Below are 15,084 nucleotides of genomic sequence, written 5' to 3'. Positions count from 1 at the left end.
CTTTGCTTGGTCATTCATTTCTTCTTTTTCCCACATCTTTTTCTTCAATACCCATCTTCTTTTTGCAAGAATCATCCATGCCAGTAGCACTGGATCTCCTGTCCTCATCTGACTGATGGTCTTCATTCCCCTCACAAAAGCATATTCCAGTAATATTTGACCTGTATGGAAAAGCAGACACCTCCTTGTTACTGTTAGATTCTTATTGCTTCATACAGGAAGAACCTGTTTATAGCCTTGGGCCTGCAAAGACTTCTGGAATTTGAAATGCTTTCTCCTTCCATTTTCAGGGCAAACAGCTGAAGAGACCAGGAATCCTGCCTCCCCTCATGAATATCTTGGCTTTCCAGATACTGATCTTACCTTTAGATCCTGCAGCTAGCAAATGTGCTATCATATAGCTCCGTGTTTACCCAGCCTATGCAACCTGATAGGCCACCTATATCGAAAAGGGTGATTAACATCTCAGAGTAAATGGGAGGTGACCTTCCTCATAGCTATGGTACATTTTTGGAAGGGCAGACAAAGTCAGAAAGACTTATTAAACCCTTTGATCATCTAAGTTTCTGGTTACCAAATAACCATCAGTATCCTTTCCATTTATTTTCAAACACATGACCCTCCATTCCCATTTCTGCAACATTAGCATTTATGCCTAAGTCACATCTTCCTGACAGCTGCACCATCATCCCTCAGAAGTCCCAAGAACCCACTAACAAGTGTTCACTATTTTGCAGCTGATGACCCAGCACATGTCTGGCTTACAGCACCCTTCTCCCACGTTCTGCAGCATCCTGATCCCTTGACTTGAGCAAGCACTAGACTGCAATTTGAAAACTGTTACTTCTAGGTCCTCAAAAAATCATTCAAGAACCCACACAACTGTATTTCATGCCTTCTTTTAGCTTCTCTCATTCTCATCAAAGTTATTACATTCACATATACTCTTAAGCCATGCTTTCACATGCACAAATTACCAAAGGGACATAAAAAGCTCTACCTTCTCCATGCCCTCCCATAGCAGCTTAGCCTAATATTATGCACATCCCATTGCACTGTTGATTCCCTGAACATTCAGTTTATCATTATCACAGCTGTCAGATTTTAGAATGAAGATGCTGGATGCCATTTCCCATCCTCCAAGAAAAGAAGAGAATTAAACCTGGCCTTAGACAATACTTACTCTCTCTGCCAGCCCTGAACAGGGCAATGACCAATCTAGTATGCCTTTTCTGAGTGAAAACCCAAATGAAATCAGGCACTTACAGTCAGAAAGGCAGAGACACAACTTGCTTATGGAGTCCAGGACACTTAAACAAGAACTAGGTACCAAGCTCCACAGGCTGTTACCAAAATGCAGACTTTGGGGACATTACCTACAAAAGCCACAGACTTTCAGGGTGAGGTGACATCAGTGGGGCGTCTTAGGGAATCTGGGTACTAGCAAAGGTTGCCAGGTGGCATACTGGCATGGAAAACAATTAACAATTTTCCAGGTGCATAACCAGGAGCTGAGCAGTTAATCAGTATTTAATTCAGGGGGAATTAGATAATTTTTTTTTTGTCTCTGAAGCATTGTATTACAAATATAAACACAGTCATTAAATACAAAAAGATAGCAGACATCCATGAGACTGGGACAAAGTTCATGTAGTGAAGCTGCAACCTGATGGAAGAAGCCACTAGGAAGCCACAGAAGGAATAACAAGGGGAAGGATGTCAAGGGTAATTTAGTAGGATCTTGGAGGTAGCAGAGGAGTGGGAGGCAGGAAGCCGAGGGCCATAAGCAGGGCAACAGGACTGCTGAGTTTTTCAGTTAAAAGTAAAAAGACCCCCCAAAAAAATCAGGTTTTAGAGAGATCGGAGAGATTTGGCTGGTGCCTATTCAAGACAGAACATGGTTACAGAAAATATATGCTAATCTGGATATCGCTATCAGGGAGAACTGTGAAATGTCTGGGAGTGATGAAGAGAGGTCTTGGGAAAAGGTCAAATGTTGAATTCTATATATTAGTAGTAGGTGATGGTAGACTGGAGAAAAGGGGAGAAGCTGGAACAAAGAGATAGTAGCACAAGAGGCTGGTCAGAAACAAAACAAAACAAAACAATAACAATAAAAATCAGAAAGAAAACCATGGAAGAGAATGGTTCAAAAGCATAGGAAGAGGGAGAAAAAAAATGGTGAGAGAAAATAATAAAGACCTAAAGGTAGCTGGAACAGCACTAGATATTTTTGATGAGAGGAACTTGGCAATGGTGGAACTGAAAATTGTCTTCAAGATATCCAAGTCAGAATCAGAGAGAAAGAACACGCCAAAGATACATGAACCCAAGGAACATCGGAGTTTGCTCCAGCCAGCCAAGTCTGCAGCATGTGGAATTGATTTCAGGGATGATTATAGCACTAGTGCTACATAAATGATATGGGATAGGAACAGTCAGTGAACAGCATAGTGGAGCTGAAGAAAAGCCTAAGCTGAGAGCTGCAAAAGCCTGCTTTTCTGAGCAGAGTTGGAAAAGGGAAACATCAAGTCAACAAAATTTAAACATTTCATTGTAATCGATTTCACTGGAAGCACAATCTTTGTTGTTCCTGACAGTTCCTTCCTCTGAGGCTCTTGTTTCAATTTTCGTCATTTAAACTAGCTGCACCAGTAAAATTGAAATCACATGCTCAAACCATGAAAAAAAGTGAATGTCTTTAGTCCCAAGTCATTTGATAAAATCTCTAAGGTGATCTTTTTTCATTTTTCAGAATTTTTTTCTTAAGCATAACATTGACATCTCGATTTTTCTCTCCAGTTCACAAGAAGGATACTTTATATCTAGCAGCCTCTAAAAGCACACACACATTTTTAAGCATCTGAATACTCCCATTCAAAATGAAAATTCATGTAATGCAACTGGCTGAAAATACGAACTCCAACTTTTTTTTTGCCTTTAGTAGCAAGATTCTTTGCATGAGTTTGGCACCATTTATACATTCCAAAATGACTTACTTGCTCAGTAGTTGCTTGTGGTGTTTTATATCCAGGGGTCCTGAATTCCTCCCATAACAAGGAGTCCCCCAAGAGCATCACTGCAAGTTGTTTGCCTGTAAAAAAGAATTGCAAAGTTGCTCTGGACCTTACCAGAGAAGCAAATAGCAATTACATACTCAAAAATAAACAAATAAATAAAAATACAACCGCCACACAACAGATTTAGTGATAGTTAAGGTTTGCACAGGAACCAGCTCAGGTACTCAACATCCTGAGAGAGAGAAATCAGSTATTTCTGGAAAGCAAGACAACAGAAAGTCTGTGCATTCCTTGCCATTACCACGTTCTCTATAGCTAACCCCCAATACGCTGGAATCATTCCAAGCTGCTCACATTTGCAACTCCACCATGTACTGAAAGGCAATAGCTATCCCAGCTTCAGCAAACTCTTGCGCTAACGCAAAATTCGTGCACTGTCCTGCCAATCGCATCAGCAGATCAGGAACATCTGGTGTGCACACATGTAGGAAGCTATTCTGTCCCAGCCCTATTTCAGGTTAGAGCCATTTCTTTATTACCGTAGTCTGGATCTGAGTCCCATACTGGCTGCCGGCTGCGGGCGACTCGGCTTCTCGTGCCCTGCAACATTTTCTGCAGGACTGTGGAGGAGATTACACCAGCGATGGCATTTTATCAGCACCGCTACGAGGTGAGYGCAGACACGATAAGGAAGCGTTAAAAGTCAACGAGGTGCCATTGACAAGCATTGAAGCTGGGCTCACGCTTCCCCACTGCTCATGTGTGCGCTGACGCTGCGCAGCCCAGCCGCCTTCTCGCCAGCTGCTGCCTTGGCAGGCACTGCATCTCGCCTTCCCGCTCCGGTATGTGACCTCCTGTCTGACCAGCCAGCTCATCTCCGCTGGAAATTAAGCAGCAGTCACAGCACCAGGTCTGTAGGCAACAAATCCTCTGTTAGGAACCCACTGCAGCTTTTTTGATTAGTATTAAGGAATGCTTTTTTATTATTATTTGTTTGGGTTTTTTATTGTTCAAACCTGCTGATAGTTTAGCTCCTTCCCATTTCCACCCCCCCAAAAAGGAAGTCTACCTAGGAAAGATCTTCTCCCCACAGCAACTGCTTTCCCAGACGAAGCACAGCACACGATGCCAGGAGCCAGGGGCTCCTCCAGCAGCTTGCCTGGCGTCCAYCCATGGGGATTAACACCAGCCTGTTCCTTGCCCAGCGTATTCCCTGGGCTCAGGCAAACAGCGGCGACTCAAGGGCACCATTAAGACCAAAGGCATTTTTCCATCAGGTTCTCTCAGATTTTCTCTCAGGGGAAAATAAAGATTTTTATAAGAAATTCGCTTTCACTATACAATTTTGCCACAACCACACAACTAGAGAGTGAGACATGGGCCTAACCACCCGCCAGGGCAGTACATGCTGTTGGAGCSGAAACATGCTGGCTCCACACTTCCCATGGTGACCATTAATTTTCCATAACCAAAACAGAGATAGGTCAGTAGCCACAGACTGCTTGCAGCATAGCAAACTAAAGYACAGGAATCTGTTCAGCAAACCAACATGAAAGGGATCAGTGCACACACCAAGGAAGCTTCCACTTCACACCACTGCCAGAGCTACCACACTTGTGGCCCAGTGGCTCCCAACCCAAGAGGGTGCTACTAAGAACCACCCCAGCCACAGCAAATTCTCCCAGCTGAAGCTAAAGGACACCAATACATTAATGTGCATCAGATAACTTGTCATTTGCCCTCCTTTCCCAGCTGATACAAATTAAATCTTTACTTGCAGGGTGGTATAAGAGCCCGGATCTGGAAGAAAATCTCCACTCACTTCCAAAGGTCCTGTCTGTGTGAGGCACCCTCTATAGTTAGCAAACCAGGCAAACTGTCTCTTGCTGGTGCTCTGGCACCATTAATTTACTTTCATAAAGACATAAGATGGGTACGAAGGAGCTGCTGCTTCTTGGCCTGCGTTTGCTGGAAAACACCCTCTGAGACACCACAGTGTTCTTTCCTAGTCTCTGTAAATATGCCAGTGGCAATATGAATCAGGTGCATTTTATTGATTCAGATTTTTCCTTTTCACACTGTTTTTAACATGCCCCTGTTACCTGCCAGTGGGAAAAAAAAAAATGAGAACCCTGAACATAAAACAAACAAAAAATGAGATCCCTAAACCAAAAAGTGAATGTGAGCTAATTCTGCCCCCCATTAAGAAACCGAAGGAGAAGCTCTCCAGTACTCTTCCAGGTTGTTGGTCTGGGACCCAGAAAGCTCATGAGATKGCACTGTTTTGTAGGAATCCCACTGCTTCCTGGTTTTGTCTGGAACAGAAGCATCTTGTGTATGGTCTTTCACAGTTTATCTGCTCCCAGCATTGGACCAGACCAGTTAGTTTGCCGGTCTGGCATGTTTCCCCCCCAACATTCTCCCAAAGAGTCTCCTTACCTTGTGTGAGCTTTGAGGAGTTCAGGCTCGGCTTGGGGTGAAGGGTAGGTCAGTCCTTATCTCACATCTACACACACACAAACGCAGCCCTCACCAGTTCCCTTCCCAGTGCCAGAGTTCCTGCCCCTGGCGGCACACTGAGGACCACATTTTCCCTCGGTGCTGTAGCCTTTCAAGGAGCGCAAAAAAAACACAAACATTTCCTAGGGACCCTTCAACTATAAGGAAAATCCTGAAGGGATCTATGACTTTCTCCTTTGCAGCTTTGGGTACAGGGCTTGTGGCCAGGGAAAAGAGCAGAGCTACAAGCCCTCTGCTCCAGGCTGGCTAAAGAGAGCACCAGGCGACTCTGATTTACAACAGGAGATGAAAAAATCCCACACTGGCCTGCAGGCRCAGTGAGATTCAGAGATCACATAAAACTGTGCTGGCACCCTTTTTTTGGGAAAACTCCCAGTTTTCAGTGCAACTGAGATGGATTCAAGAACCTGGGCTACAGAATCTTGCACAGTTTGATTAAAGAAATATTGTTTTAGTCAATTTTCCAACTGTCTGTTCACACACAAATTGTCTAGCAACCTTCCAAAGCTTCAACATATATGGGGAAATTTTCTAGAAACATGTCTGCGTTCTTGTCTTTCCTTCTGACCATTTTAAGATCAGTAGTGTGTATATATATATATATACACACACCCTAATATATATAGTATATAAGTATGATATACACTAGTGTGTGTATATATATTATATGCAAAAAAAAACCCCAGTATTTCAGAGTTTTGAGGAGACATGAGAGATGGGGTACCCTGCTTAGACCACTTCCACCTTGCTCTAACTGTAACATACCCTACTGAGCTCCAAGTGCAGACTAGCAAATTACATCTGTATCCTTCTCTGCTAGTGGCTACTTGAGGAGACAAGTGGAACTTGAGGAGACAATGGAACATCTCTCGTATGAAGAGAGGCTGAGTGAGCTGGGCCTGTTTTCTCTGGAGAAGAGACGGCTCAGAGGGGATCTGATTAATATGTATAAGTTCAGGAAGGSAGAATGCAGGGAGGAAGGGGACARGCTGTTTTCACTGGTGGCCAGCGATAGGAYGAGGGGTAATGGCCAYAAGCTGRAGCACAGGAAGTTCCGTCTCCAGGTGAGGAGCAACTTCTTTACTGTTAGGGTGACAGAGCAGTGGAACAGGCTGCCCAGGGGAGTTGTGGAGTCTCCTACTCTGGAGGTCTTCAAAACCCGCCTGGATGCCACCCTGTGCCACATGCTGTAGGTGTGCCTGCTTGAGCAGGAAGGTTGGACTAGATGATCTGTAGAGGTCCCTTCCAACCTTAAATAAATAAATATTCTGTGAATCTGTGAGACCACCACCAGAACTGAGTAGGGGAGGATGRGAAGAGCGGGGTAGATGCAGGTGGTCCTGTGTGTTTTCTTGCCTTGAAGATAAAAGTTTACATGAGCCAAATGAAAAATCAGCAACAATGCAGGAATTTTAAAGAGGCCCAAGCTGCCACCTGACTCAGCGTCTAGGCAGGATATGGATTAGGGAGGCTATTCTTTACTCCTCCACTATTGTTTAAGACCGGCCTCCCTCATGACAGCACCAGGCGTGGGAACACAGCAGCTTTGGTGTTAAAAAGTGCTTTTATCACTGAGCTGAGCAGAGGGGTCTCTGGGAACCAGAGATGGTGTGTGCGATAGTCAGGGAAAGGCATTCAAACCAAGAACCTTGTTCTGAGACCAGCAAACACCGCGGAGGCCCCCAGCACATCTGCAATCCTGCCTTTCTTCTGACCGAGTTCAGGCTCCGCTGAGTTCAGAGAGGCCCAGAAAGAAAACAGCCCCATCTGCTAAAACTCTCTGGACTTTTCTTCAAGYACCAGTCCTATAGACATACATACACCTCTATCCATGATATCAGCTCCTATAAGACATACATACCCAGGCTGGTGGTAAATGAGCCAGACTGGGTTCTGGAAAACGCTGCAGTGCAGTGTGGAGAACAGGCTCACAGCCCATGTCTTTATCCCCCTTCCTGGGCTGGCTGTGCAATCCAGGCTGGGCTGTAGCCTGCACTAGCTACCATGGCCAGATGAGTGTATTTCTTCTCCGTTTAGCAGAGTCAGGCAAATGTATGGCCAAATATATAATTTCCAGTTAAATTATTGATATGCTGGTAACTCCTCATTCTGAAAAACATAAATCTTGTCCAAACCGATTGACAGTTACTCAGTTTCCTGCTAGCTCAAGGTAGGAATGAAGCAAAATTTAGACTTCTTGATAACTCTCAGTGCACTCAAAAGCAACATACTCCACACTTGAGCACATCAGATCTGACTCAGTAGAGGATAAATGGTGACCACTGACCACACTGTCTGACAACCAAAATGTTGCTGGATCTCCCCTAGATTATACAACTGGCTTCTGATTTTATATTCTTTGTAGGTCACCACCTTATATATACATTTGGGGACTTTTAGTCTTATTGACCCTTAAGACAAAAAGAAAAATGAAACTCCTTCAGGCACTGACTTGACAAATCTCAGCAAGTGAATTCACCAAATGAATGCACCCAGTGCTTTGCATAGCACTGTGGATCTTCAGATGTAGGGCATGCTCTGTGCAGATGCTGAATACTTACTCCAGCATCCAGAAACACTCTCTGTAACTTTGCTTCATGTCTGTCTGTGTCAGAATACTCACAATCTGATAATATTGTCAGTGAACCAGCTTTTCTGCAGGCTTTCCTACTTCATATTTTCCAAGCATTTCTAATCTTCTCAGTTTAAAAACAGTCCTGACTTATCTAAGGTTCTCCCCCTCCAATTTGTAACAAATGGACAGCTAACCTATAATGCATTAGACATTTTTTAAAGGATGATAGTCCTTCTACAATAACCAGGTTAGTTTGGGGGATTTCTATTTGTTTGTTTTTTTAAAGATGATGGACATCCTCTAATGTTGCTTCAGGACTGCTTCTGTGCTAGCTTTTACTGAATTCCTACTCTAGAGCAAGGCATGCCCGGAGCATGAGATGATGCCCAGAGCCTGGCTTGCTCTGCCCATACAAACATAGTGGGCAGTACACTCTGGAACCCCTTGGCATGGCAAACACAAACCCTAGCACTATATGCATGTCAATCCAGACATAAACAAAGCTGCTCCTGCTTTGCTCAGGAACCTAGGGGTCAGTTAAATCCTTACCAGTCAGGAGTCCAAGAATAAATCATTTTACCCATTATTCCAGAGTCCAGAAAGCAATCCAATAAATGTAGCAGGCTGCAATTTAAAGAACTGCTTCTATCTCCTTGAGCTCAGTGGCATGATCATATTTTCAACACTTCTCTGACCTTCTTCCTGTTCCAAGCCTTGCTTGCTCTCAGACGCTGGAGGTACACATATAACTTACAGGATGAAGGCACAGGCTCCGCTGTCCTGCCATCAGCAATGTTATTTACCTGGCAGCATGCTTCCTGGAAGTTTCTCTCCAGGCCAATTTCACCCTTCTGGGATGGCATTGGTTCTAGGCTCACTAAGTACAGCTCCCAGTGGGCAGCATGGACAACAGGACTCACTTTGGGGTGCTGGGCTGGAAGAGTGGAGCCCTATGGACACAAGCTGTGCCAGGTCATTTGCCAGTGAACAGAGCAGTCACGGACTACTGTCCAGACACTGTCTTTCCCTCAACGTTGGTCAAACCAAAGAACCTCTGCCTGCAGCGTCAAGCCCTCATTTCCTGTTGAGTGACCATGTCTCCCTTGTCAGGGAGCTGCTCACAGGAATGCTTCCTACAGCTTTTTCCAGGAAGGGTTAACTTTATACGGGAGTCTGGAGTACTTTAAAGTGCATGTGCTTCCCTTGACAGTGCAGTGGCCTGTACTCCTCCATGATTTCCAGTCGCAACCACACTGCACAGTCTCCTGGCCATGTAAGGTTACTCCATCACATGAGTCCAATTACCACCCACACAGGGCATGATGTCTCAGACCAAGGGATGTGGCTGTGCTCAAGCACACCCTGGCACATTGAAAGCAAAGCGTCAATCTATGAACCACTTCAACAACTATTCTCTAACCCAAACAGGAACTCATACAAATATGATCTATGTGGGACCTGGGGACAAGTTCCTCCATCAAAGAAGTCTCAACCATGACACAATCTTCCAGAAGCAACCAAACAAATCAAGAATGTAGGCACCCATTTTGGAGGGTCTTCATCACTGATAAACTCTTTCTGCTTTAAGAATGGGTGTTGTTACCCTTTTCTAACCAGAAAAACCCACTCAAATGAAACAAAAAAACTACTCTGACAGAACTCCACTTATACATATATATTTACACATATACTATATATATGCTGTATATAGATATGTGTGTATGTGTGTATGTGTGTATGTGTGTATGTGTGTCTGTGTATATGGAAATATATATATGTATGTGTATATATATATGCACATATATATATGTGTGTGTGTGTGTGTGTGTGTGTGTGTGTGTATATATATAAACAAAGACGTCCAAAAGACTCTTCTTCAAGGAGCAATCTAACCCCCAAATTAGGAAAGTTATTGAAGCTGAGGCATTTCAATGTATAGAGCCAGATATACATTGATATCTGTACCAGACAGATAGATACCTAGACAGATATATTTGTTTAGTTGCAAATTTAGCCACATTCTTATCCCTTTCCCACTCACTAATATATATTTTAAATAACATTTCTGCTACAATACTTTTTTTACTTTATTAATCTCTCTATTATTAGACAGTCTAGCTACTTTGGTAATTTCCTTTCCTTCTTTTACCAGTTCATGATCTGTATCAAAATCTCATCCTTAAGCCAAGGTCACTTGACTTCCTACATAGCTTTACCTAAGTAACTTTTTGAAAAAGCAAATGAAAAAAAAATCTTCTTTCACTCCTTCCCTTGATGTGCTGAAGAAATCCTATATACTGGTGTGATTATCCTGTACAGAAGCTGTTCTGATCTCATCCCATTATATAATGGCATAATTCAGGTTGGAAGGGAGCTCAGGAATTACAACTTCTTGCTTTTTAACTTCATCAGCTGAGACCAGGTTTCCTTTTTGACACCAGTGCTTCCAGCAGTATCTTTAATACCAGTACTAGTCAATCTAAGAGTCTAGTCTAGACTCTGGCAAAGCTCTGCACTTGAAAGCAAAACTGCAGCCTGTTTTCAGAAAGGGCAATTTGAGGGCTGCTCTGTGTAATGCAGGAAGCCTCAAGCAGTCTCAGAGTTCACAGGGTCATAAAATAGCTTAAGGTAAATAAGTGATGGGCTTTCTCTGCAGTTTACAACTTAATTCAGAATGAGGTCTTCCGTATCAGCCACAGTTAATATGTCACCAACTGTTTCAGGAACTGGAAATACTGCAAGTCATCTGTAACTATCACCAGCTGGTTTCAGCAACTTAGCAGAAGAGTAAAAGAAGCTGTAGACCCAGTAACTGTGATCTTTGGAAGTATCTGGCAGTTAACAAGGTCAGATGATATTAATGTTGGAATTACATTAAATTTCTTAAACTCCATCTTCTTCCACTCTCACAGCTGAACCATCTCACATCTTTGTTGTACCTGGAAACAAGGTATGGTTCAGGCCTGAGAGAGAATCAACACTGTAGTCCACTTTTCAGATTGGAAAGTAATTCCTTTTAACTATATGAAGTGATTTCTCAAGATATCTTTGTATGCAGAGATAATCACAAGGATCTGAATCAAGGAATGAAAATGGGAAGGATTGTTCAGTTGGAAAGAAAATTCTGTAGCCTGGATTTGAAAGAATTGACTAGAAGATTAGCTTATATCTGCCCAGACCTGTTGGATAGGAATGGCAGAACTTCTCTCAAATGTTTTCAGGATGGGAATGTAGGAGGTGCAAGAAAAAGCATCTCATTTGACTCAAACAGGTCAGCTACAGTAGCTTCAGGAGAAACAGTTTCAGGGTCTACAATGAATCTTGGCACCTGAGGAGTTCTCCAACTCCTAAGAATCTGATGTCATTAMCAGCCCAACAATCTACTCTCAAGGCAACACTCCCATGTTTTCCAAATAACCAGGAATTGCAGAAAGGAGTGCAGAATTTTCAACTCAGTAAATATAATGTTACTTCATCGTTTTCCTACTGCATAATTCTGAGCTTTTTAGATTTTCTCCTCAATTGCATGCATGCATCCATCCTCCTCCAGCAAATCTCAGACCACAATTATCATTATTAATAAAATTATTGACATTAGAAATGCTGACTCAGGAAGGTGAGATTATTTAAGAACTTTTCACCAGTTGTTAGTTGAGTGATTCTATACCATTTCATGAAGTATGCTGCAAAACCTCTTTCTTCTCTGCTATGTTGAATTATTACTTTCCCTGATAAACTTGGTTCTTCATAAGGCTGTTCTGAAAGCATGGAAAGAGCGTGGGAACTGTAGACAACATCAAGGCTTCCCTGTTTCCTGTTTTCTGGTTCTTCTAAACACCCTACCATTCATATTCTGAAATGCCCTTTCAGTGGTTACATCCTATGGTGTCCCTGGTTTGGTGACAACACTGCTAAATACTGACTGCACTGTCAAAAAATCAGTCTTGAGTTCCTTTTGATCTGAAAGAACCCATTTATTTTCCTCCTTCAGATATCATTCACATGGGTATCACATGCAAAAACCACCTATCCTACTAGCATTCATTACTGAGACATCTCAGTCTCTCACACATGCAGAAAGCCACAAAATATCATCCCAAACCAAGAAAAAAAAATCTCATGATTTCTATAGTCATTTTTATCATTTCTCAGTTTGGAGTGTGAGGGGGGAAGGGTTTGARGAATATGAAAATGAGGTTTGTGTTTCCTCTCCAATCAGACAAACTCTGTATTTGAGTACACAATTGAAAGCTCAAAACCTGTAATTCTATAGCTACCTCAGCTTGTTCTTGTTTCAAACAAGTTTAAAGATCTTTTTAAGAAAGATCACCTTTTTAAGAAAAACAATGAGTGACAGCAAACAAACACACTCTTGTCTGATATTGCTAACTAAGCAGATTTTATTACCAGGTTTCTGCAGAAGCTCATTTAGGAGTCTTAGAGTAGTGCAAGCCCACTTTGATTTCATCCGTCAATCACAGAACTGGAGAAAAGAAAAAAACAGAGACCCACCAAGGAAACATCTCAGTGCAGGCTGACAAATTTGCATATGGTTTTCTTCTAGCTGTCCTACGATCAAACTTCATTTTGTATCTTTTGGCACTGGCAAAATCAAGAACCTACGATGTGCAAAGGGTCCTGGTGAGGATGAAATCCCTGGATTTATAGGGAGCATTTAATACTTAAGATCAGAACACAGTACATACCATTATATACGAGGAACAAGGGAGTAGAACCTGGGGAAGGCCATGTGTTAGATGACTGGCAGTGCTGTAGTTAGTGCTCAGAGGATTTCCCAGACCCTGCTCCTCACAGCTTTAAATGTGAGGAGAGCTTGTGGCCACCTGGAGAGCCCTGCGGTTTCTGAGTGGTCTGCATGGCCCCAGCTGGCTGCTGCGGTGCAGTGATGGCAGTCACTTCCTTCTCTTTGTGCCTGCAGGTGACTAACAGTCACACCTGCATCCTCTGCGGACTGCCACCTCTCCTGGGGAGAGCAGGCTGCTGCAAAGTGTTGAGCAGACCGCCTTTTGCCAGGAAACCCAGGTGTCCAGAAACACAATTACAGAGGTTTCAATTGACTAAGTCCTTCATCCTTCCAGAAAACAAAGCTAAATGCAGACCCTTCCCAAGATTTAAGCTTTTCTCTAGTTAATATTCAGGCTGGAAAGCGTAGGTGCTGGATGCAGCCCTATGTGTCTATTTGCTTCTGTGCAGCCAGATACATGTTCCAGCACGAGCAGAAGGGCTGCTCACTTCCCTCTCACAACTCAAGCTGACCTCATGGCACACTTTGGATAGAGCGGGCTCTTTTRGGGAACTTCCCTGGGTGCCATGTTCCACATGGCTGGGAGTTAGTCTAGCTTGCAAGCTCCTGCCAATGAAAGAACTAAATCTTCATTTTGTGTGTGGCCATGCATGCCAAAAGCATGGACAGTTGGTCTTCTGACACAAAATATCATTCTGTTCTCCTCGAGCCAGCAGGGTCTTCTGGCCCTCTCCGTTTGCTATAATCTGCATTGTTCACAGTAGGCTTCAGGATCCAACCAAAAGGGGTGAGAAGAGCCACTGCTCTTAAGTTTATGTAACTAGTTAAATCGGTAATTTAACCCAGAAGGTCATGTTTTGAAATGGTTTCAGGCCGTCATAAAAGAGAACAAACTGGCTGGAAGGAAAAAAGCACTATCATCTGAGACTTAATTCAGGCTTTTTTCTTTTGAGCCCTGCTCACCACTGGCCAAGCATGTATATCTCTCTCTTTTTTTATTTTTTTTCCTCAAATGCTTTTACTCTTTCTGCCTTTGCAGCTGACCCCCAAGGAAAGCTCTATAGCTCTGGCCCTCCAGATGAAATTCAGGTCCAGATTTCTCTATCTCCAGCAGAGAATGCATAGAGAAGGTCTCAGTTCCTCCCACCCCACAGTCAAGAAAAGTTCTTTATGCAGAGAAAGGTGTCTTTGATTCTTGGCATTGCTAATGCCACCTCTTTTCTAAGCCCTCAAGCTTTACAGCTGAGGGGTCCTGCAGCCCTATAGCTCTCTGTGTAACCCCACTCACGGAAGAGCACGCCCCACTATCCGAGTGCTGGCGCTGGCACCACATGGCCGGTAGTGCACATGGCATAGCAGCCAAAGAGAGTGAGAGGACCCGCAACACCTCTGCCTTCTGCCAGCTGAGACCCTCTGCTCTCCCGGGAGGCCCTGGGCAACTGTTTTGGTTCTTGGAAATAAAAGTAGGAGCTGCAATGGTTTACAACATTTTCCAGTCTACCACATTTGTACACAGAGGGATCTTTACCCGCGTGAATGGCCCCAAGCCATAACTGTAGGAAGTTACTCACATGACCAAGTTGACGCAGGATCCCAGTCTCAGGAATTACTGAGAGTCCAACTGTGGTGAGCAACTGTCAAAAAGGCACAACATGATGTTTGAGGTGGAAATTCTGCTTACAAGAAGAAAGCGTGAATTAAGTGACACCAGTCCAGATGAGACAGGTTGCAATTTAGTACAAATAAGGCATTTTGGATTGCCAGAACATCACCATGTGACTTACGTGTGGTGTCCTTTACACAGAGGCACTATAGCTCGGAACTATACCAAATAACTGCTGCCTGCCAGGGAATTCCCTCAGCAAAGATCGTCTGGTTAGTGATGTAGGATATGTAACCTTGAGGCAGCTGTCACTGAAACCAATGCAACTCGAGCATGTACTTAAAATTAAGTAAACACCTACAGATTGTARTGAATTAGGATGTTGTACTGTACTATGTACTTACCTGGATTATTTGTTTAAACTAGCAASGTTAAGATCCAGTTTATTGGGCCCTTTCAGAGCTCATGCACTCACTTTGACCGTCTTGTAAGCATTTAACCCAAATAAATTAAAAGGAAAAAATAAGTCAAGTCCTACTAACACCTGCTAATGCAAGATGCATTATTGCCCTAGACGTCACAGAACCGTGTAGTTTGGCAT

The 15,084-nt window shown here is 43.3% G+C and overlaps 1 long non-coding RNA gene across 1 annotated transcript; it reads right to left on the bottom strand.

The window, feature by feature from the left end:
• Positions 1 to 3,001: 3,001 nt before the first annotated feature.
• LOC112948416 lies at positions 3,002 to 12,916 on the bottom strand. The gene is made up of 2 exons (XR_003249617.1): positions 12,822 to 12,916; positions 3,002 to 3,094 (listed from the first exon to the last, which is right to left on the bottom strand). It is a non-coding gene; the product is annotated as an uncharacterized LOC112948416 (long non-coding RNA).
• Between the last annotated feature and the right edge of the window lie 2,168 nt (positions 12,917 to 15,084).

The sequence above is a fragment of the Nothoprocta perdicaria genome, unplaced genomic scaffold (assembly GCF_003342845.1).
Source record: "Nothoprocta perdicaria isolate Ctin4 unplaced genomic scaffold, notPer1 scaffold_100, whole genome shotgun sequence".
NCBI classification, from domain to species: domain Eukaryota; kingdom Metazoa; phylum Chordata; class Aves; order Tinamiformes; family Tinamidae; genus Nothoprocta; species Nothoprocta perdicaria.
This window is presented reverse-complemented; position numbering and strand designations above follow the sequence as displayed.